General features: G+C 41.1%; 1 long non-coding RNA gene across 2 annotated transcripts in view; it reads right to left on the reverse strand.

The window, feature by feature from the left end:
• Window positions 1-3823: 3823 nt before the first annotated feature.
• The window catches only part of LOC131424960 (uncharacterized), a 28353-nt gene continuing 9223 nt past the window's right edge, over window positions 3824-22953 (reverse strand). The window contains exons 3-4 of one of the 2 annotated variants that reach the window (XR_009228664.1): window positions 7789-8408; window positions 3824-5231 (exon numbers count right to left, since the gene is read on the reverse strand). This is a non-coding gene — a long non-coding RNA (uncharacterized LOC131424960). Of the gene's footprint in view, window positions 8409-22953 lie in introns of both variants that reach the window. The other variant, XR_009228665.1, reaches the window with a different exon arrangement.

The following is a 22953-nucleotide window of genomic DNA, read 5'->3' on the forward strand; positions in this document are numbered from 1 at the left end:
CTAAACAAAATACAAAAAGAAATAGGGCTGGGGATGTGGCTCCGTGGTCAAGTAACCCCTGAGTTCAATCCCTGGTACCCACCCACCTCCAAAAAAATCATTTCTCTCTACTATAGCATGTCCATCTAGAAATGGAAATGAGAAAAATAGTCAATTTCAGTGACAAAATTATAAAATATTGAGGAGTAAACATAAAAAAGAAATGTAAGAATATGTTTAAAAATCTGATTAGAAACATGAAATCTGAATAATATTTAACACCACATAATTTGTTTGTTGAAAGGAATTAATCATAAAATTCATTCTTACAAAAGATACAAACAAAATAAAATCCCAATTATAATCCAAGTGGGCTTTTTGATTGTAAGTAAAATTACATTGAAGTATGCTAGACACACAGAAAATGCACAAATCATTGTGTGCCCATGTAACTGACAGCCCCATAAAGAAATAGAACTTAGCCAGCATGTGGAAGTCCCCCAGGCCTTCTGTCTGTTCTCACCCTGGGGTCCTTCTCTCTTGACTTTTAACACCATGGATTTATTGTGATTCACATTGTTTTTCTTTTTAATTAGACAAACTGCTTAAAACTTGGAATAAATATTCTGAAGAGAAAGAGGAAAATGGGAAAAAAGAAAGACAGTGGGGGAGGCCTAACCTTATCAGATATCTTAGTCCTCCTAAAAGCCAATGCATTTGAGTCATTGTGTGCAGAAACAAATTCACCATAAGCAGGACAGAAGAGGGTATAAACATTGATCCCAGTACAAGGATGTGGGCATTTTGTGAATGGCAAAGCTGACATTCAGTAAGGAAGAAGTGGATGATTTAACAAATGATGCCAACTCAATTTATCAATCTCTAGAAGAACAAATTGAATCTTATTTTATTCAAAAAGGAATTATATGTAACATATACGTGTATATATTATATATAATACTACACAATATTATATTATATCATAAAATATTATTATAATATATAATGCCATATATTTATATATAATATGCACTATTATATTATAATATATATAATCCCATATGTACCAAAAGAAATTCTGCACACATTAAGAACTTTTAACATTTATATAAAATCAAACAATAAATAGCTTAGAAGAAAATCTAGATAACAACATGGGTAGTGGAGACCTCCTTATCAGTGCAGGAAATCTAGAATGTTTTTGACCTATTTAAGTCAAAAAGGCTTTGCAAAAGACAACAGGCAAATGGTGGATGGAAGTGGGGAGTTATATTTCCTCCTACAAATTGACTAGAAAAATAGAATGAAAAAATGGGCAAAGAATATGATTGGGTAATTCACAGAAAAGCAAATCTCAATGCCCTACAAAGAATTAAAATGATGCTCAAGTTCACCAGTCACCAAGCAAACTTCAAGTTAATTTTCCACTGAGATATGACTTTATGGTATCAAAGTAGAAAAAATTAAAACAAGAGAGATAGCAACTGTTGCTACCAGGGGTGTGGGCAAAGAGTAATCTCCATATTTTGCTGCTGAAAATATGTTTCAGACTTTTTTGAAAACAATCTGGATACATCATTAATTCTAAACTGCACTTGCCTTTCAACCCTGGAATCCATTTGGTAGAAGTAAATGCATCAGTGTGTAGGATATATGTATATTTATTGTGCCATTGTAGGGACAGAAACTTAAAACAAAAGAAATGCTCACCAGGAGAGAAAGAGTCAGATAAATTCTGAAAGAATCTTTTCATGGATTATTATGTAGCCACTATAAATAATGAATTAGAGTCACCACAGGGAACTGAAAGGAATTTCCATGAGGAATTTTTGAGTGAAAAATTGAGGATGTAGAGAATGCATGATTTAATTTTTCTAAACCAAAAACCAAACCTTGGGGGAAAAAAAAACACCTAAATATGTGGAGATATACACACACACACACACACATACACACACACAGGTTGACTATCCCTTATCTAAAATGCTTGGGACCAGAAGCATTTTGCATTTTAAATTGTTTTGGAGTTTGCAATATTGCATATACACAATAAGATATCTTATGATGGAACCCAGGTCTAAACATGAAATCCATTTATTTTCTATATATACCTTATATATAGGATCACATTATACAATAATTTTAGTGTGCCTGTGTTTTGACTGTGATTCCTCACTTGATGTCAAGTGTGATATCATGACAGCACTCAGCTCTGAATTTGGATTTAGGATTTGTGGGTTTAGGGATGCTCAACTTGTATATCTGTGTTGGACTGTGTGAATAATTGGGTATCTCACAAAAACCTTTCAGTTATCTGAGACAGGAGAGTGGGATCCAGAGCTGCAAAAAGCATCTGTGAGGGAAAATGTGGCAAGTTTCAGGGAGCGTTTGCAGGAGGGGGCGTTGCTCACTTGCTCAGGAGCATTTCCAGCGTTCTGGGTAACCCCAAGTTCACACCCAAGGTTTCCATTGTGGGCCGTCTCTGCAGGGATAATATGGCCAGGCTCTCCTTAGAGGATGCTGGTGCCTCCCCTTTCTCCCAGGATCCAACCTGATGACATCAGATCATTGTGAACACCAAGGTCACTGAAGGACTAGGTTGCACAGGGCTGGGTGGTGTGGTGGGGGGAGGCACTTCTGAATTCTCTTGCTCCAGCAGCCTTATGTAATCATGGGACTTCTGGGAACAGAGTCAAATAACCCCTAGGGCCTATGTGACCCAGTTTTGGAAAGTCTAAGTCCTTCCAAAGTCCACAAAAGTGGACTCCCAAAAGTCAGGCAGAATAGACTCCAATCTTCACGTGTATCTCTCAAAGAGCATTAAGGGATCTAATTCATAATCCGCATCAATACATCTGAAAATGCCCCTTCTCAGGTTTAATATAAAGTGATGGGAATGTTCTGGAATGAGATGGAGGTTGGTTTGACAACACTGTTGAGAGTACTACATGCCACTGAACTACTCACTTTAAAATGGTTCGTTTTAAGCCAGGTGTGGTGGCATATATCTGTAATCCCAGCAGCTCAGGAGGCTGAGGCAGGAGGATCGAAGGTTCAAAGTCCACCTCAGCAACTTAATGATGCCCTATACAACTTAGTGTGACCCTGTCTCAAAATGGGGAAAAAAAAAAAGGCTGGGGATGTGCCTTGGGTTCAATCCCTAGTACCAAAAAAAAAAAAAAAAAAAAAAGAAAGAAAGAAAAAAAAAGTTAATTTTATATATGTGAGCTTTACCTTAATAAATTATGTAAAGGGAAAATCCTTTTTCTCCCTGCCTCAAAATGCTTTTTACTCTCAACTCTTCACAAAATACTCCTAAAGCCCAACCTTCAAGCCCAGTCGGTTTTGCAAGTCTCTCCTCCTCCTGCTTCTTGTTCCGCCTCTGTACCTGATCACCTTATCCCACATCTCAAAATCCCAGCAGACAGACTGGTAAACAGGGCTCCATATGGGCAAGAAAGAGGGAGCAGAGGGGGAAGGACACGTTTTTCTTTAACAGGTGGTGGGAATGGGCGAAGCGAAGGCTGGCATTACTCACTAGGAAGCTTTGTCCCTGCCACACGTGTGAGCCGAAGGTAATTTTTGGACTGACTGCCTTCGGCTGCCTGTCCTCCCCCACACTCCAAGTCATTGTCCCCGCCTGTCACGATGACTGTCTCGTCCCCCAAGAAATGAAGGCTCTGTGGCTGGGATCCATATACTTCTGAATAGGGGCAAAGGACCTCTGGGTCCTCAGCATGCCTGAGTCTGCTCCAGCCCTGGCTGTGTGCACTCTGGGGGAGGCAGCAGGAAGGGACAGGAGAGCTGCTTGGCAGTGCACAGTCTCACAGAACAGGTGGTTTTGTTTATTTTTCTCCATTTGATTTACAAAATTGTACCCTTTAGTAAAACAGTCTTGGGGTTCCAAGCACAACAAGTACAGGCACAGTTGAGATGACATTTAATTAAAATACAGAAATATAAGCAGTAGATATCATGATGGAGCGGCAGAGATTGCCGCCAAATAAACATTCAGGCAGCCACCGCCATTTGGCTGCTCAGTAACTGAGAGGACAAGGAGGCAGAAGTGTTTCCTGCTCAGCCCTCACCCTGTCACCTACAGATGGCAGCAAGGCCAGCCATGGGGCCCGTCTGCCGGGTCCAAAACTCACAACCCCAGCCCTGGCTTCTCCACACTCTGCCCTTTTATGATGTTAGCCATTCAAATACTTTTTCTTCCCCTCCTGGGGTTGCCAGATAAAATACAAGAATGCCCAGCAAAATTAGAATTTGAGATGAACAAATAATGTTTGACTCTAAGCAGGTCTCATGTAACACTTTTATTTTTATCTGCTAAATCTGGCCACCCGATACTGTCCCCGAAGGACAGGCTACTACTTTGGCTTCAGAAAGGTGGTCATTTGGACAGGTTAGCTCTGTTATAGGGAATCAGTCCACTATTACTAGTATCAAGAAAAAATTCTAAAGGAGGTTATGGTACCATAGAAAGAACTTTTTCTTTTTTTTTTTTTTTCTTTTCATAAACTCAAATTGACTGGGGTTCTAATCCTGGCCCTGTCACTTTCCAGCTGTGTGAGCCTACACAAATGACATCAGTTCTCCAGACTTCCATTGCTCATCTCTCAAACAAGTTTATTGGTCATAATGATATAACTGGTTTACTGGGAGTCTCAACATACCAGAGGCCTAAACATGGAATGGTTTCATTTTACTGAAGTATGCTTATGTCAAATCCTCCCCAATTTCTCCCTTGGGTAGCAGCTCCTTTGGTGACACATTAGCCCAATCCCACACTGTTTCAGTCACCTTCTATTATTAAACAGTTATTTTTGATCTTTAACACTCCAACCTCTTCATTTTCCAATTTCCATCTTCTATCCATTTCAAATATTTTCTTCCCCGCTTAGGATTGCCAGATAAAACACAGAACGTCGGTAAACTGTCGATTTTAGATAAACAATAATTTTGACTCTATGTGTGTCTCATAGAATACTTTTATTTTTATCTGCTATATCTGGCCACCCTATTCTGCCAAGCACAGGCGACTAGTTTGGCTTTAGAGAAGCGGTTCTCAGTCCTGGATTCTCATTAAAAACTTCAATGCTGAGATTCTACTCCAGACCAGTATCTGGGCACATCAAGACTCTTCACTTCCCAGGGTGACTCCAATGTGCAGCCAAGGTTGAGACTGTTGCCCGGGTCTGAGAGGGTGGTCTGGCTTCCTCTGGTTCCTAGCATGCTCTGCTTTGGTACTGGGGACAGGAGGAGAAAGGGGAGGGAGTATCATCTTACTTGACTGCTTGTTGTAAGCCTATAATCCTCTCCGTTGGTCACCACAGCTCCTCCATTTGACACTGACAGGCCATTTGTTCCCTGTGGATGGCAGGCATCCAAATATGGGCTCTCCTGGGAAGCCCATTTGTTGAGTCGCTGCAGGGCCCTGTGAGGGTCTCACTTTCCCCCTGGTATGGGAGATCAGGGTTCATTTTGCTTCTGAACATCAACTGTCTGCCGGTAATCCCCACCTCTGACACCTGTGGCTGAGGGCTCCCTCCCCCACTGGCAGCCTTGTAGGGCAGGTGGGTGGAGACTGGCAAGATAGCATAAACCACTGTTATGGTTTGGATGTGAGGTGTCCCCCAAAAGCTCACTTGTGAGACAATGCAAGAAGGTTCAAAGAAGAAATAATTGGGTTCTGAGAGCCTTAATCCAACCAGTGAATTAATCACCTGATGGGATTAACTGAGTGGTAACTGGAGGCAGGTGGGGTGTGGCTGGAGGAGGTGGGGCATGAGGGTTGTGGCTTGTGGAGCTGGCAAGTGGAGTCTCTCTCTCTCTGCTTTCTGATCATCATGTGAACTGCTTGCCTGTGTCACACTCTTCTGTCATAATGTTCAGCCTCATCTTGAGCCCTGAGGAATGGAGTCTGCTGTCTATGGATTGAGATCTCTAAAACCATGAGCCCCCAAATAAACTTTCCCACCTCTACAGTTATTCTGGTTGGGTCCTTTTTGTCATAGTAGTGAAAAAGCTGGCTAAAACAACCACAGCACCTTCTGCAGGGTCTTACTGACTCCCAGGAACCTCAGGTACCCCTGACACCCCAAGACTGGGAAGGAGAATGCCTTATCCCAGGTTCCTTACCTCTTGTGCATCTAGAAGCTCCAAATCCTGTATGGTGGAGCCAGAGGCAATTTTCTATGACAGATTCTGGTAGTCCCCAAATTATTATAAGCAGAGGCTTATTTCAGTTCCTCCCACTTACGGAGTAAGTTTCATACCCCCTACAGAGATGTGGGCTTCCTGCACAGAGACCTCCCTCTCTGTACTCCCAGTCCACCTGGAGGAGATGGTGGGAGTTGGAAGTGTGTATGTGTTTGTGGGGGTGAAAGGACAATTTTTCAGCAAGTCCCTGTGGGAACTCAGCTGGCTCCAAATAGAGCCATTCCGTGTCCCATCAAAAGTGGAGTATGTCAATGAATCAAAGAGCACTCTGCTGTCCGGTATAACTGATTAGAACAACAACAACAACAAGAAGACACATACAAACATAAAACAAATAAAATAAAAGGAAGGATAATTCCCTATATCCTTCTGAGAGAGGTGGGCCCTGCTGATATCACCCTGAGCTCATACTTCTGGCTTCCAGATCTATGAAAGAATGAATTTCTATTCTTTTAAGCCACTAGTTTATGGTAATTTGTTATAACAGCTACAGAAAACTAGTCCTCTATCTTTAGTGCTAGCACAATGCCTGACACATGTTAGGTGTTTTAAAAGTGAATTAGTTAATAGAATAATACATGAGGATGTTGAAGCAAGGCTTCAGTTATTTCTAAGTAACTGGTACTGAACACTATAAAATTATACCTGACAGATTTCCAGTTGGAGGGTTATCTAGGAAGAACACTAATATTTGTTGAGTGCCTGCTGTGTACCAGACACTAGAGTAAGTTTTTCATTCATAAATGACACACAGTGGGAGGAGGTACAAGCACTATACATTTTAACGGCCCAAGCAAGGTCTTTGGAGTCATATCTGAGCTCTGATTCTTCTTAGCTGAATGACTTTCAGCAAATTATTTCAACACTTAGCCCAAATTTACTTATTTGGAAAATAGAGCAATGATTTCAATTTCTCCCCTACCCCCTGTCTGGAAGATTAAAAAATATTTCATATGAAATAGCTGCACACATAAAAAAATCTCAACCAACATAGCTACTAGGAGTGAATTATGTGATAGGTGCAGAAGAAGTGTTGGAAGTGGGCACTAGGTCTCCCACCCCAGGATGAGACATAGTACGTACTCCATGTTTTGTTTTGTTTTGTTTTTTTGGCAGGGGTGGGTGGGGGCTTTATATTTTTCCCATTTTTATTGATGCATTATAATTATACATAATAGTGAGATCTGTTGCTAAACATTCATCCATACACACAATATAAAAATATAATTTGGTCAGTATCATTCCCTATTATTTCCCCTCTCCCTCACCTCCTCTGCTGCCTGCCCTAGGACTTTATATTTTTTTAACAGGACTATTGAGGTATCATAATAGTCATTGATTATAGTGTAAAATTTGGGAAGTTTTATATTTTAACATTTTTTTTTGCATTATTTCAAATGGAAGCAGCCAGTATGAGTTAAATGTTGGGTATAAACAGAAGAGACTGAAGAAAACCTTTGAGCACAAATTGTTGGCACTATCCCTTAAATCAACTGTAACCAGATCCACTTCCAAGTCATCTGTGCAAGGCACTCCTTCAGAAATGGTCTTCCCAAATGGTGAGGAAAAGGCTGTGTCACTTACATTTATAGCCCAGTAATACTGAATTAATCTGAGCTCGTGCAGTAGGTCTCAGATGATACTTCCTCTTCAAAACCGTGCATGCACTTCAAGTCAGGTCTGGCATCTGTGTCAAAGTTGAGTGGTAAGAAAGGAGGGTTGTAGAGGAGGAGACCTAGACCTCCAGAGAGGGTCAGTCAGGCTGATGTGGAATCCGTGCGTGAACATTGCCAATTAGATGAGTCCTGACTCCAACAAGAATGGGCCATCTCTGGTACCCTGGCTGTGTTCAGTCCCTAACTAGGAGCAAGGCCTCGGTGCAAAGTCAGAGATGATTCCAGAGAAGTGGCAGTGGCTGTGAGTCAACTATACCCCACCTCCCAGAAGGTTCTCCTGAAGGAGATCTGAACAGAACATTTTCATGGCTGCCACAATGGTATTTAGTTTTTCATTTTTCAATTTTTTAAATAGCAAAAATAATTCATAGCTGGCAAGAATACCGTGAGGAGTAGACAAATGTCAAATGCCCACAGGAGGTACTTGGTAGCCAGTCTCCAATATGGCCCCAGTGACCCCGGCTGGTTGGAGTTCTCTCTTGCACAATCCCCTGCTGTTGAGTGCAGGCTGGATGTGGTAGCTCATGTCTAACAGAGAGAAAAAGACAAGTAACAGTGTGTGACCATGTACTGCATAAGGGTCCCTATTTTCCCAAATCCTCACTAACACTTGATATTTTCTGGGTTTTCTTTTTCATAATTTCTGTAATTCTGAATGGATTTGAAGTGGTATCTCACTGTGGTTTTGATTTACATTTGCCTATTGATTAGTGATGTTGCACGATTTTCATGTACTTATTGACCATTTGTATATCTTTGGAGATATGTCTATTCAAATCTTTTGCACCTTTTTAAAAACCCAAGTTGTGTGTTTTCTTGTTGTTAAATTTAACAAAGTTCTTTAAATGTCTTTTATCAGACATACGATTTGCAGATATTTTCTCCCATGCTGTGGGTTTCCTTTTCATTCTGTTGATAGCATCCTTTGATGTATAAAAGTTTTTAATTTGAATGAAGTACGTGAAATTTATTTTTTTCCTTTGTTGTCTATGCTTTTGGTGTCATATTCAAATTCAACATCATGAAACTTTTCCCAATACTTTTTTTTTTTCAAGAGTTTTAGTTTTGGCTCTCATATTTGGTCCTTGATCCATTCTGCATTAACTAGGGTATGTGGCATAAGATACATTCCAACTTCATTTTTCATATGTGGATATCTAGTCTTGGGCTCTTTATTTTTAAAACATTTAGACTTAAGGAAAAATATACTATGTTGTCTTTATTTTTATTTTCCCCTGAAGATTAGCACAAACTTCACTAATGTCTATGGATTAAATACCCCAGTCTAAGAGAAAAACAATGATTACCTGAAATGGAGCTGCAGACTGAGGTGGGGGTGGGGCGGGGAGAAAGCCTGAGACGGAGAGCATTCTCTCATGCAGCCAATAGGATGTCATGGCTGATAGGACATGGGATGGGACATCAGGGAAGAAGACTGTTTGAGTGACAGAGCAGATCATATTTTGTCTAACAGTATCATATAGACAAAAAGCATTGTTTCTTTTTTTAATTGGTACTGGAGATTGAATCCAGGGGTACTCTACAACTGAGTTACATTCCTACCCCCTTTTTTCTCAGACCTTTTTATTTATTTATTTATTTATTTTATTTTGAAACAATCTTACTGTGTTGCTGAGCCTGGCCTTGAATTTTCAGTCCTCCTGCTTCTACCTCCCCAGTATCTAGGGTTTCATGCATGTGCCAATTCTAAAAACTGGAAGCCACAGTAGAACTCCGCTTAAGAAGCAAAGAAATTTTTGTTTAGAAAACATCTTGATATCTTGATTTATTCATTGGGGTGGGAAAGAAAACATGGAGGAGGAGGGGACAAAGAAGGACGAACTAACTTGCAAAGGGTGTGAGAATACTTGGTTTGGTAATGCAGCTACAAGGGTGAATAAGAGGGGCCCAAGAAAATGGGGGTAAAGAAAGAAGATTCAAGATGTTGGGAACAGAGGAAGCTGAGCATGATGGTGGAGGCTGGTGATGATGGGGAAGAGAAAGCCAGATTTCAGGGATCAGGTCTAGCCTTGGAAGAACAGCTCGTACTTCATGTCGTGTTTCTGCAGTTCTGTATGGTATGTAACCACCTCCATTGGTCTCAGCTTCCAGTAAACATCTGTGACATGTTCTACCTGGTTACTTCTTTAGCAAAGTGAGTTCAAGAAAAAAAGAACTCAGTCCCTATAGAGATTCATGGTTCGAGAAGGTCATGGTAGGCAAGAGGCAAAAGAAAGCTCTTTAGCTCTTTTCTTCTCCACCTATTAAACAAAACCCTGCACTTTGCAAGACTGAGCCTATATGAACCAATCCCTGTAGTTCAGGGAATGCAAAGTGCTGTTGGGCTTAGACCTTGGTTTCTCCGAATCTCTGAAATCATCACTGAGATAAAGAAGTACATTATGCTGATACCTTCAGGCCTAGGGTCCATGCACTCAAATTCATGGCTTTCACACATAGAAGCGAGGTGGGAAGATGTGCAAAGATGTCACAATGTCCCTGACCAGCCAGGGTTTGAGCCAGTTTTCCAATATTAAAGCAAAAGCTTTAAGACCTAACCCCCACCCACAGGTTGCAGGTCCAATAAAAGAAAAAAAGCCCTGCATATTGGCTAATGGCTTGACACTCTTTGGTGGTAGTGTTCAAGCATTTTTCAAACATTTTGATTTCCAAGTATGAACTATAATATATTCATGGACACAGGGCAGAGTTGCAGAGAACTGGTCTTCCTGGGTTCAAGTGCCAGCTCTCCCTCTACACTGACTTCTGTGACTTGGCTTCCTAGCCATAAAATGAAAGAAATAATAATAATGCCTCAAAGAATTGGTAGGAGAATTAAGTGACTGAATATTTACAAAACCCTTAGAACACTGACTGGCACATGCTGTTTGTTATATTTAAAAAAATTAAAAACAAGAAGCTCTGAGGTCTCTGATGGACTCCTAGGTTTTTAGTCTCCTTCCCAGAACCTACTTGCCTCCTTCATCTCATGACCCAGAGGGAACCATCTCCTAAAATCAGCTTGCAATCAGTTGACTCTCCCTAACCTCCACAAAACAGATTCATCTCCAGGGACCAAGAATAAAAACTGGCCTGATATTGATCAGGCTTCAGGGCCATTCTTTCTTTCCAGTACCAAATTGTTCCATTTAGAACATTAAGAAGCCAGAGAGTTACCCAATGGTATCTTGTTCGGGGGTGGAAGGAGCGAGCACCCCATAAAACGGCTGCCAGTGGAGCAGCATTCTGGCTGGGTAGCACTTCCCGATTATCCTGGGCGGTTCAAATCACAGGTGATGATTCTATCTTAAATACTAGGTGGAAGCCCTTTCCTTAATCAGACATTCAGACAATAACTCAGAAAATGTGCTGAAACACTTTTTTTTTTTCAGGGTGCAGTTGGTAATAATGAAAAAAATGGAAAATGATTAAAATAACCAGCCAAAGTAAATAAATTATGGTGAAGCCCCATGATAAAACTACTCAGCCACTAAAATTCATATTTTCCCAAAACTTTCAGGGACAATTCAAAATTTTTCTATAGAAGATTAAAGGAAAAAAGGCAACCATAAAACAGCATAAAGTCAATGTCCCCTTTGTGAGAAAGACACACACTGGCCCACACACTTGAAGAACTAAAAGACTGGAGGGATGTAGAGCAGAAGCGAATCAGTAATTGCTTCTAGGTGGTTTTAATTTTCTTCTGTAAATTTTCAAGTTTTCGGGCTGGGATGTGGCTCAAGCGGTAGCGCGCTTGCCTGGCATGCGTGCGGCCCGGGTTCGATCCTCAGCACCACATACAAACAAAGATGTTGTGTCCGCCGATAACTAAAAAATAAATATTAAAATTCTTTCTCTCTCTCTCTCCCTCTCTCACTCTCTCTTTAAAAAAAAAAAATTTCAAGTTTTCCATAATCCTGATGCTACCACTCACTTCATTTACCCTATTGTAAACCCCTAGATGACGACCTCGACAGAGACGGTCCCCATATTCCCGTTAATATCCCTGCAGTTGCCCTGAATTCTTTACATTCTACAACCTGGTCATTAAATTCTTCAATGTTGTGTGATTGCTTCGTCTCCACCCAATATATTTTCTTTTCACTTACTTAAGAGGTGGAGCTGGCTTATAAACAAAAGAAAAGAACATTAATTCATACTATACCCTCATTGCTCCAGGTACATACACTATACATCCTCAACTAAATTCTGAGCTCTTCAGTGCTGAGGATTGTGTTTTTTCCTTTCTGTCAGAAGACAACAAAGCCTGTTCTCAAACACAGGAGCTTAAGTACTGTGGCTCTCTCTCCAATAGGCAGGGAGCCCAAAGAGGCATACAGCAAACATCTTTGGAAAGAATATAGGTCACTGAATGGCCTAAGGTGTGGGGAAGGTGGTACAAAACGAAGGGCATCTCTTCTCTAATCAGCCACAGGGACACAGGATCAGGGCTTTTCAAGAGCAGGGCTAGCTTTTAGGAGGCAGAAAAGTCCGTGAGTGCTGATCCTATTATAAAGGCATTCTTTCCACTGCTCGTCATTAACCAGCGGGCCCGACTCACTGCGAGACAGTGCACCAGGAAAGAGAGCCCTGCAGCGGAATCCCTCCCTAGTCTAATGAGAAATGAAACTGAGGCTGGGATCCACATAAACAAAAATCCTGGACACATTTTAAGAGGTCCTTCTGAAGTTAGAAAATGCAGGCTCACACCTGCTTATGGACGGAAACCTTCCAACCAGGCTCTTCTTTTTCTTGTAAAGAAACAATGTCATAAATAATATACATTTTGTGCAATGGGGTGTTTTTATTTAATTTTTGCAAGCACTGTGCAATATTTCCAATCTCCTCTCCAAAATAATAAGATAATTTAATTTAAGCAAGGGTTAACTTCAACACCTCTATACTAGGCTTGATGCCTGCCCTTTGGGTCCAGGTCTCTCTGTCTCTTCGAGTCTCTACCTCTATTTCTCCAACTCCTTTTGGCTTCCAGTGCCATCCACACACTGGATGAGATGGTGCTCCAGTGTCTAGCGAGCCCGCTTGTAATCTTTAACACTAAACTGCAAATGCACAGAGCCAGGTGGGACCTTGCTCATCGCTGTAGTCATTTGGCTGGCACTTAGTAGAGAGTTCAGCAATGCACTTGATAAACATTGGCAGGATACAACCTGTGTTCCAGGACTACACTCGGTGCTGGGAATAGAAACTGGCCACCTAAGCTTCCAGAACTTAACTTCAAGCTTGTGAGATAGATGTGAATCCAATCAGCACACAAAAATTATTAAACATCTGTTATGGTACCAAACTCTATTCTAAATGCTGAGGAGGTGACAGTGAGCCTTTACTCTTGTGGAGTTTATATTTCTACTTACACTGTAGTTAACACACAACGGGGAGATACATGGTACCATAGGTTTTACAGCAAGGTACTTTGCCTGGCCTGGATGGTGATCAGAGGAGACTGCCCTGAAGAAATGACCATTTTAAGCTCCTAAGCCTGTGCCTGGGATATAGTAAATAGTATGAGTGGTGAGAATGTGAATGTGTGTGTAGAACTACTACATCTTGACTCCCTATAAAACTAGATAAAGATAGACATTGACATAGATGTAGACATAGGTATATCCTGAGCTTCAAAGGGTGAGCACTGGTACGTCCCTTGGCAAAGAAGAAGGGAGAGAGCATTGCGGGCAGCCCTGGGCTGAGGCTGGCATGGTAGTGTAGTGGTGCTGGAGGCGCTGGCTGGGCTGTAGAGCGTGGCAGGAGTGTGGGGAGAGCTGGGATCAAAGAGATGGCAAGCTGTGGCTGCTGGATGACCAGTCAGCAGCTTGTTTCCACTGTGGAGGCGTGGCCTCCGGCCTACTTGCCCTGAGGCTGAGCTTAGCCTCTTCTCCGAACTGGCAAGTCTTCTAGTTCTTAGTAGCTGCTTCCCCTGCCAAGGTACTCATGGATTTTGGTTGTGGTGACCCTGGTCCCCACCCCCCAGTATTCTCTTAGGTCCTTTCTCTGTCCAGCCCTCTCCTCATGCCCAAGGTGTTCTGTGGCCTCCAGAATCCCTTTGCCACTCTCTCTGTAATGCAGAATGACATCAGTGAGACAGGATCTGTTGTAAAAATATTATAAAAACACACACGGATTGCTTAATCCACATTCCTTATGTGGCGAAAAAAAACAATGGACTGAATCACTTTCTAATTTTGTTATTAAATTTTTTTCCTTACACAATCTGAAATCTTTTTAGGATGATGACATGAACTTTCCTTGAAGGATTTTATGTAATCCTTTTAAAACCTATCTTGTGCTTGTTGGAACAACTGGGGAGCTACTCTTTAGTTTGTTTCTCTCTTTTAAAGATCTGTTTTACAGATCAAATAATGTCTAGGTGCCGGATTAGGCTTAATTGCTTCTTCACATTTCATGTGTGACTGGAGGGCTCCTGGTGAATGGAATGATCCACAAGGGCCAGGTGTATGATACCCCGTCCTCCCCAGAGGAGGGAGAGACAGCAGTGGCCTTGCAAAAATGGAAGACAAAGAGATCAGCATGACAAGGGATTGAGGAACTGTATGTTAAAAGGTACAGCAAATGGAGGGAACTGGGCAGGGATGAATATTCACACCTGGGTCCCCAGCCTTTGAGCACCATGAGGTTCACTTTCGTTGCAGATGGGCCACCCTGGGACAGAGGACATTGATCAAGAGAAGCTTGGCAAAGGTGAGAGGGCTCCCACCAAGACTGGGTTTGAAATCAGAGTCAGGAAAATAATGGTTATTGGAAATCAAGGAATGAGGACATTGATTGATGATGGGAGAGAGCGTGACTTCTGCAAGCCAGAGACATTTCTAAGCAGTTGGCCGCCTATAGATTTCCTGTAAGGCAACTTGGGTCTTCAAGGGGATATTTGGTAATTAGATGTCAGCCTAAAAAGGAACCACTGAACATAGTGATATCTTTATTTTTTAAAAATGTATTTTTGGGGTCATAAAAATGGAACATACTGAAGCAAAGCATAAAGCCCAAAATAATTTAATCCCATCACCCAGAGAGCATGGGAAGAACCTCTGAGGACTTCCTGGGGTCTTTGCTTCATCTGTATAGGAAACCCCCTCACACATTTCTCCCCAGGTTAGGAAATCATACAGCACATTCCATGTTGTAGCCTGCTTTTCTCATTTAAAAATATATAATGATGTCCTTCTGAATATCAGTGCATATAATTTTGTATCACTTTTGATAATTAAATAGTGTTCAATCCTATGGATTTGGAGAAATTTACTTAATCGCTTATGGATTAGGAAATTTGTCTTTTTTGCATATCTTAATAATTATAAACAGTGTTACAGTCAACTCTGCTGATAAGACTCAGTATATAGCCCTGATGATTATCTTAGGATAAATGCCAACAGGTAGAATTGCTGGAACAAAGGGCATGCATGTTTTTAAATAATTTGAACAGTATTCTAAACTTCCCTTGTAAAGGTCACGCCAATTTATATTCCTGGGTCCTGCTGGCAGTATTCCCATTTTCTCAATAAAGTTTACCTTTTAAGATATTAATTCAGGGGAACATTGGTCATACTAATTAGGTAGATCTAAAGAGAAGCATATGTCAAAACTTTGTCATTCCAGTTTTCTCCCATATTTAGCCCTTCTTACACTCCCCTACTCTCTCCCCTTATTTTCTCCTTAGCATTATTTGGGTACTCATCTGTCTGTCTCATAAAAGTCTTAGCTACTTTGAGGGTAAGAAACATGACTTATTCAATGTATAGTTTTCTATATCCCTTAAGGACTAGCACTGTGTGTGTGTGTGTGTGTGTGTGGTTTTGTTAAATATTTGTTAGATTAAATTAAGTGATCCCAAGTAATTCAGGAGATAGAAAGTGACCCAGCATAGGAAAGATTCTAAATTATGAAGAGAAGGGAAATGACTGTTTCAAAAGTCATTGAGCAAGAATTCCTTCCCTTGGGTTCCTGACTACGTCCTTGTTGATGCTGTCCATGATCAACGTGCTCATTTGGCTAATCCATCCTTCCTCCCTTCCCCCTTTCCTTCATTCTTTCTAAATCTTATTAGGGACAAGTTGAGCACCAAGCACATCAGTCAGCTAAAGCACAGTCACCACACTCAAGCATTTTACAAAGAGTTGTAAAGAAGAAACAAGCACATTTCCACAGCAGTTGTCAAACATTCATGATAAAGGGTTACAGAAATAAATGATATGCAGCCTGTGACCTCTCAGAATTTATAATCCCATGGAGAAGAGAGACCATAGACAGATCCTTTCCCTACCACATAGTTATGTGTTGTACAAGTCCCCTGTGCAAGATGAAGACACCAAGTTGTGGTGGGAGAGGAATAGACTTCAGAATCAGACAGATATTGGGTTGAATATATGATTTTCTATTTTCTGTTTCTGTGACCCAAGGCTAGCTACTTGAAGCTTCCATTTCCATATACCAAGCTTAATGTGCAGACTGAGTGAAATACAGTGTGAAACTTGTTCATGGATAGGCAGACTTAATATTGTTAAAATGACCATATTACCAAAAAACAATATATGGATCCAATGCAATCCCCATCAAAATACCAGTGACATTCTTCACAGAAGTAGAAAATTCATTTGGAAGAATGAAAAACTAAAATTCATTTGGAAGAATGAAAAACCCAGAATACCCAAAGCAATTCTAAGAAAAAAAAAGCCATCCTGGAGGTATCACAATACTGACTTCAAATTATACTACAGAGTTATGGTAACAAAAACTGCATGGTACTGGCATAAGAATAGACACATAGACCAATAGAACAGAATACAAGGCACAGATTCAAACTCACACAGATACAATAATCTGACACTTGCAAAGATGCCAAATACATTAATTGGGAAAAAAGACAGCCTTTTAAAACAAATGGTGTTGGGAAAACTGGTTATCCATATGTAGAAGAATGAAACAAGAACCCTATCTCATCCTGCACAAAAATCAACTCAAAATGGATCAAAGACCTAGGAATTAGACCAGAAATTTTGCAACTCCTTGAAGAAAACATACTCAAAACTCCAATATATAGACACAGTTTCCTTAGAAGGACTCCTTAGAAGGACTCCTAAAGCTTGGGAAATAATCCCAAGAATTAACAAATGAGATATCATCTAATTAAAAGGCTATACACAGCAAAAGAAAATATTAAGAATATTAAAAGTGCACCTACAGAATGGGAGAAAATCTTGCTACCTACTCTTCTGACATGGGATTAATATCTGTAATATGAAAAGAACTCAAAAAACCTTAACATAAAAAGTCCCTCCCAAATAATGCAATCAACAAATGGGCAAAGGAACTAAGTGACACATCTCAAAAGAAGAAATACAAATGGCCAACAAAAATATAAAAAAATGTTTAACGTTTGTAGCAATTAGGGAAATGCAAGTCAAAACTACACTGAGATTTCTTCTCATTCCAGTTAGAATGGCAATTATCAAGAATACAAACAATAATAAATGCTGGAGAAGATGTGGGGAAAAGGAACACTTTTACACTGTTGGTGGCATTGTCGAACCACTATGGAAATCAGTGTTGAGTTTCCTCAAGAGATAGGAATGGCACCACCATATGACCCAAGTACACCACTCCTCAGTATTTATCCTGAAGAATCAAAGTTAGCATATTCTAGCAATACCTGCATGCCCACCTAGCAGCACAATTCTCAATAGCCAAACTACAGAACCAGACTTGGTATCCATCAGTGGATGAATGGATAAAGAAAATGTGGTAAATACATACAATGGTAAATACAGCCATAAAGGAAAATAAAATTATGTCATTTTCAGGAAAATAGATGGAACTTGAGAGCATTATGGCAAACAAAATAAGCCAAACTCAGAAAATCAAGAGTCATATGTTTTTTCTCATATGTAGAAGCTAGAGAGGCAAAAAGGGAAATAGGTGTGTGTGTGTGTGTGTGTGTGTGTGTGTGTGTGTTTGTGTGTTGGGGGTTATCTCATGAAAACAGAAAGAAGACCAGTAGAGTAGAGGAAAGGGGCCTGGGAGGAGAAAGGAGGAGATGGAATGGAGAAATATTGGGAAATGATATTGATCAAATTCTATTGTTATGTCATGTGGATGGGTGAATATGTAACAAAAAATCCTACTATTGTGTATAATTATAATGCATCAATAAAAATACTGGAAAAAAAGGAATACTGTGGGCAAAGGGCATTCCATGCATTACCTAGATAACATTGGTAAATAATTGCTGTCAGCAGAGTATGTCGGGAACAGACTCACAGAGGAGGCAGCGCTCCAACTGGACCAGGAAAGAGAGTGAGACATCATTGGTCACAAAACTGAAGAAAGGAATTCCAGGTGTGGGGAATGCACATCCAAATCGCATAACAATCACTTGGCCTGTTAAGAAAATTCCAGAAGTTTAGTAATGTTGTGCCATCTTTGTTGGCAAAGATGGTCGGGGGCTTTGTAAGTCACAGTGAGAAGCAAGGATGTCATCTGACACAGCTGTGCTGTCTAATGCGTAGCCACGAGCCATATTTATTTAAATTTAATAAAATGTAAGATATGGTTCCTCAGTTTCACTAGACCCATTTCAAGTGCTCAATAGGCACTTGAACGGCTAATGGCTGTTATATTGGACAGTGCAGATGCAGAACATCTCACCACGGACACAACGCTGCCAAGAGCCTTGCTATTTAGTGTTTAGCAGATCCACAGCCTCAGTCTCACCTGGGAGTTGCTCAGACATGCAGAGTCTCAGCTCCCACCCCAGACCTTCTGAATGAGCATCTGCATTTCAAGAGGATCCACCCCCCACCCACCCCAGGTGATTCATCTGAAGGGACAAGTTTGAGAAGCACTGCTTTCTAGAATGGGGAGCCATTGAAGTGGTTAAGCAGGAACACAATGGGCAAAACCACATTAGAAGTTTGTTCTAGCAGGAGGATGAGTAAGAAGAGGGTAAGGCCGGAGAAGGAGAGACCAGCCAAGAGATGGTGACAAAGGGCTGCTGTTGCACATTTCAGCAAGTTAGAGAAAGGCACCTTTTGTGGGTAGAAGCAGCCCACACAGCTTCCTTTTGGCCCAGGCACCCTCTGCAATGAACACCACCCTTGAAGATACCAGGCAGTATGTCAGGGTGAGGGATGAAGAAGGCTGAGCTACACAGCTTGAGGAAATTAATTAATGGAAACAAGCTGCCACTATATGAGGTGCTGTGTTGCGAAATGCCATGTGCTGGTGGAGGAAAGGGTGGTGGCAGGCAGGAGGGAGCAAGGACCTTTCCTTCACAGACCAGCGAGAGGCGCTTTCCTCTTCACTCATGTACTAGTGGGCAGTCCTGCTCCATGGAGTCCCTGCTTCATTGCCCATCAGGAAAGTGATTAAACTAATTGCCCTAAACCAGAGCCGTATTTCATCTGTATAATACCCATAATTTGGGGTTTGAATACAACTGCAGTAAATTATACTAATCACAGGAAAACTTCATTAAACTAATATAGGTTTATTCAAAAGAGTATAGTTTTAAGCAATCAGCAGTCCCTAGATGAAATGGTGCCTTCTTGTTTTATAATAAAATATATTGAACACTTCAAAACTCTTGCTAATTGGTACTCCACTTTTTTCTAAAATAATGAGTTTTTAAAAAAAATAAATGTTAACCCATTTGGAGATATAATCACCTTTTAAACCATGAACTGTAAGTGATAAAAAAAAAAAAGAAAGCCTAGAAACAAAGCCTTAAATAGAAAGTCTTTGAATTTAGCTCTTTCTATTTTGAATACTTCTGCATTTCTGAAACATGGCAAACTTTATGCTCTTGCCATTGCCATAGATAACATGAGTTGGGGCAGATAAAACGTCTACCATTTGCTATGCAATTTGGTACACAGGTGCATTAGTCAGGGTCCTCTACAGGAACAGAATCAACAGGAAGTATAATTATAAAAGAGGGACTTTTTTATAGGTTGGTTTAGGTGACCAGAAGCTGGATAGTTCACAATGGGCATCTGCAGACTGTTAGAACCAGTAGCTGCCCAGTCCAAGAGGCTGAAGCCCCAGAACAAGAGGGATCAACATTGCTACCCTAGTCTGAGACCCAAGGTTTCTGGAGAATCCACTTTAGAAAAGTGAAGAAGCAAAAGTCCGATATCCTCAGAGAATGGCAGGAGCAATCAAGAACCCCTTCAAGAAGAATCAAGCTTGCATTTGCAGCTGCTTCCTTGTTCTTCCAATTTTCATTCCATCCAAGCCATCATCCTATTGGACAGTGCTGCCCACATTTAGAAAGGGTCTCCATTTCAGTTGGCTATCCCACATGCCAATCATTCCTAGACACACCCTCATTGACCAGCCCGTAAACCCATCTTCTAGTATCTCTTAATCCGATCAGGTTGAGAATTCAGATTAACTGTTATAAGTGAAAACACCGCATAATATCTTGGATTGGTCAGAGTTCCTAGGCAAATTAGATGGCACACTCACTAGGGTAATTGAGGACTATTTATTTTGGCAGTGAGGATTCAACCCAGGGGCGCTTAACCACTGAGCCACATGCCCAGTTCTTTTTCATATTTTATTTACAGGTAGGGTTTCACTGAGTTGCTTAGGGCCTTGCTATATTGCTGAGGCTGGCTTTGAACTCTCGCTCCTCCTGCCTCAGCCTCCTGAACCACTGGGATTACAGGTGCAGGTCACTCACTGCAACTGGCTGAGGACTATATAGTAAAAGGATGGTTGACCGCTGTGTAAGTGGGGCTAAAGGGAATTAACAAGGACTGCTGAAGCACTCTGGCACTAGCAGTGGTTTCCAGCCATTGTCACCCCAGGCCAGAATGGGAACAGAGAGAGGGCACTTCTTGAATATCTGAGAGAATAGCTGCAAGAGAAGCTTTGGCCTCTATAATAGAGAGATGCAACCTATTTACATGGCCCAGCAGGGAAGGAGTTCAGGGAATAAATGCCCTATCTGAAACTGTTCCCTCCCTCTCTTCTTCTGGCATCCCCCGTTGACCAAACCGAACAGGAAGCCAGATGGTAAGGGAATCTTTTACTATAGTCCATTCAGGAGCCCCCAAAGACAGAGTGAAGAGTGGATGTGTAGGAGTGAATAGAAGATATCCCTACTCACTCCATAAACAGCGATACAGACGTGTATCTGGCATTTTCATGCCAATTTCCAGTTAGTGAGTACTTTCAAATATTTTTCAAATACCTATCTGACCCATGGCAGGCACTCCATATATATTTATGGAATAAACGAATGAAATATATTATTTGCCACTGAAGTGAGTTTTTTCTCTACTCAACAATTAGTTTCATTATTTTATTGATGAAAAATACACATAACACAACACTTACCATTTAGCCATTTAAAAAGTGTACCGTTTGGTGTCATTAAATACATTCATGATGTTGTACAACCACTATGACTATCTGGTTACAGAATTCTCACACCATCCCAGATGGAAATCCCAAATGACAAATTTATTTTTAAAGTGACAGTCTTGTTTTTTGGATGAGGATTTATGAAAGATGAATGGCGTATAATTTAGTGATGTTGTTCCCAATAGTTACGTTTAAAATCATTTCAATGATTTTTTTCCCAGAAGAAACAGTAAAATACAAATACAGTAGAGAAATATGCAGTTACATAGAATTAAAATGTAAAAAAAAAAAAAAAAAGTTGATTCAAATACAGGACCTGGATATTTGAGAGAATAAGTTCCTGTTGGCTACCTTGATCAAACTGGTCAGAAAGCTTAACAAATTTTCACCTCAGTTTAGCTCTAGACATGCTACTACCCTGAGAGTATGACCTCCTTCCTTCCCAAGTAATGAAATAGCTAGCTCTTTTTGATGCCCAAGCATTGCCTATGAAGCCAAAATAAATTTCCAAAGAGTTTGGGGAAAGGTAATTTTACTGTCTCTGACAGGCTGTTAGTGGCAGATGGGAGGTCCTGTCCTGGTTCTGCCACCATTAGCCATGTGCATGCCCGCTGACAATCTGGCTTCCCTTATCTGTATAGTGAGAGGGGGCTAGACTTTGATTCCCTAAAGCCCCTGGCAGATCTACCATTCCCCATGACTCTAGGCCTTGCTACAAACCTCCCAAACTCAATCTGAGCACATCAAATATCTAAACATATAGTATTTACTCTTTTGATGAAACAGCCAGAGTGGAATTTGACCCTTTCAACAAATCACGGATGTAGGAGCCAACATTCTGTTCATACAAAGCCAGTTGGGGACAGTCTTAGCATAGGGAGATGCAAGCGAGCCAGATTGTTTAGCTAACATGTTTCCATGGGTATTTTAATGTCATGGAGAAGCGAGTTCTGACCTATTGTTGGAAGCACAGTTTTCCCTGTGGAACTGCTGACTGGCACTGGTCCATCCCCACTCTCCCACCTGGTCTCCTTGGTAACCACAGGCCTAGATCTGTGGGTTGTTTGCAGGACATCTGGCCAGGATTAAGGTTCAGACTGCTGCTATCAGAGATCAAGCCCATAGCCTTGGCCTTTGAAGACCTAAGCTAATTAAAGAATTCGGAAACTCTAGGCAGAGGTGTGGCCTGACCCAACACCAAGAGTCAGTGAGTCAGGTTTGCAGCAGAGGTTGACAGCATAGGCACTGGAACCAGACTGCATGGGACTAAATACCAGTCTGTCCCTTACTAAGGGTGGATTCCTAGGCAAGTTAACGAACCTCTCTGGGCCTCAGTTTCCTCATCTGTTTGTTTTTTTTTTGGTACTGAAAATTGAACTCAGGGGCCCTCAACCACTGAGCCACATCCACAGCCCTATTTTGTATTTTATTTAGAGACAGAGTCTCACTGAGTTGCTTAGTGCCTTGCTAAATTGCTGAGGCTGCCTTTGAACTCGCAATCCTCCTGTCTCAGCCTCCTGAGCTGCTGAGATTACAGGCGTGCACCACTACGCCCGGCTCAATTTCCTCATTTGTAAAAACAAATTTAAGTAAATTCCTTCCTCCTGTGGACAGAAAGGTACCTAGAGCCTTGAGGCAAGAGGCCATTATAATTCAGCTGGTAGTGCTAGCAATG

This window comes from Marmota monax, unplaced genomic scaffold, assembly GCF_021218885.2.
Source record: "Marmota monax isolate L192 unplaced genomic scaffold, Marmota_monax_Labrador192_F-V1.1 WCK01_AAM20220418_F8-fsc00003, whole genome shotgun sequence".
Classification (NCBI taxonomy): Eukaryota; Metazoa; Chordata; class Mammalia; order Rodentia; family Sciuridae; genus Marmota; species Marmota monax.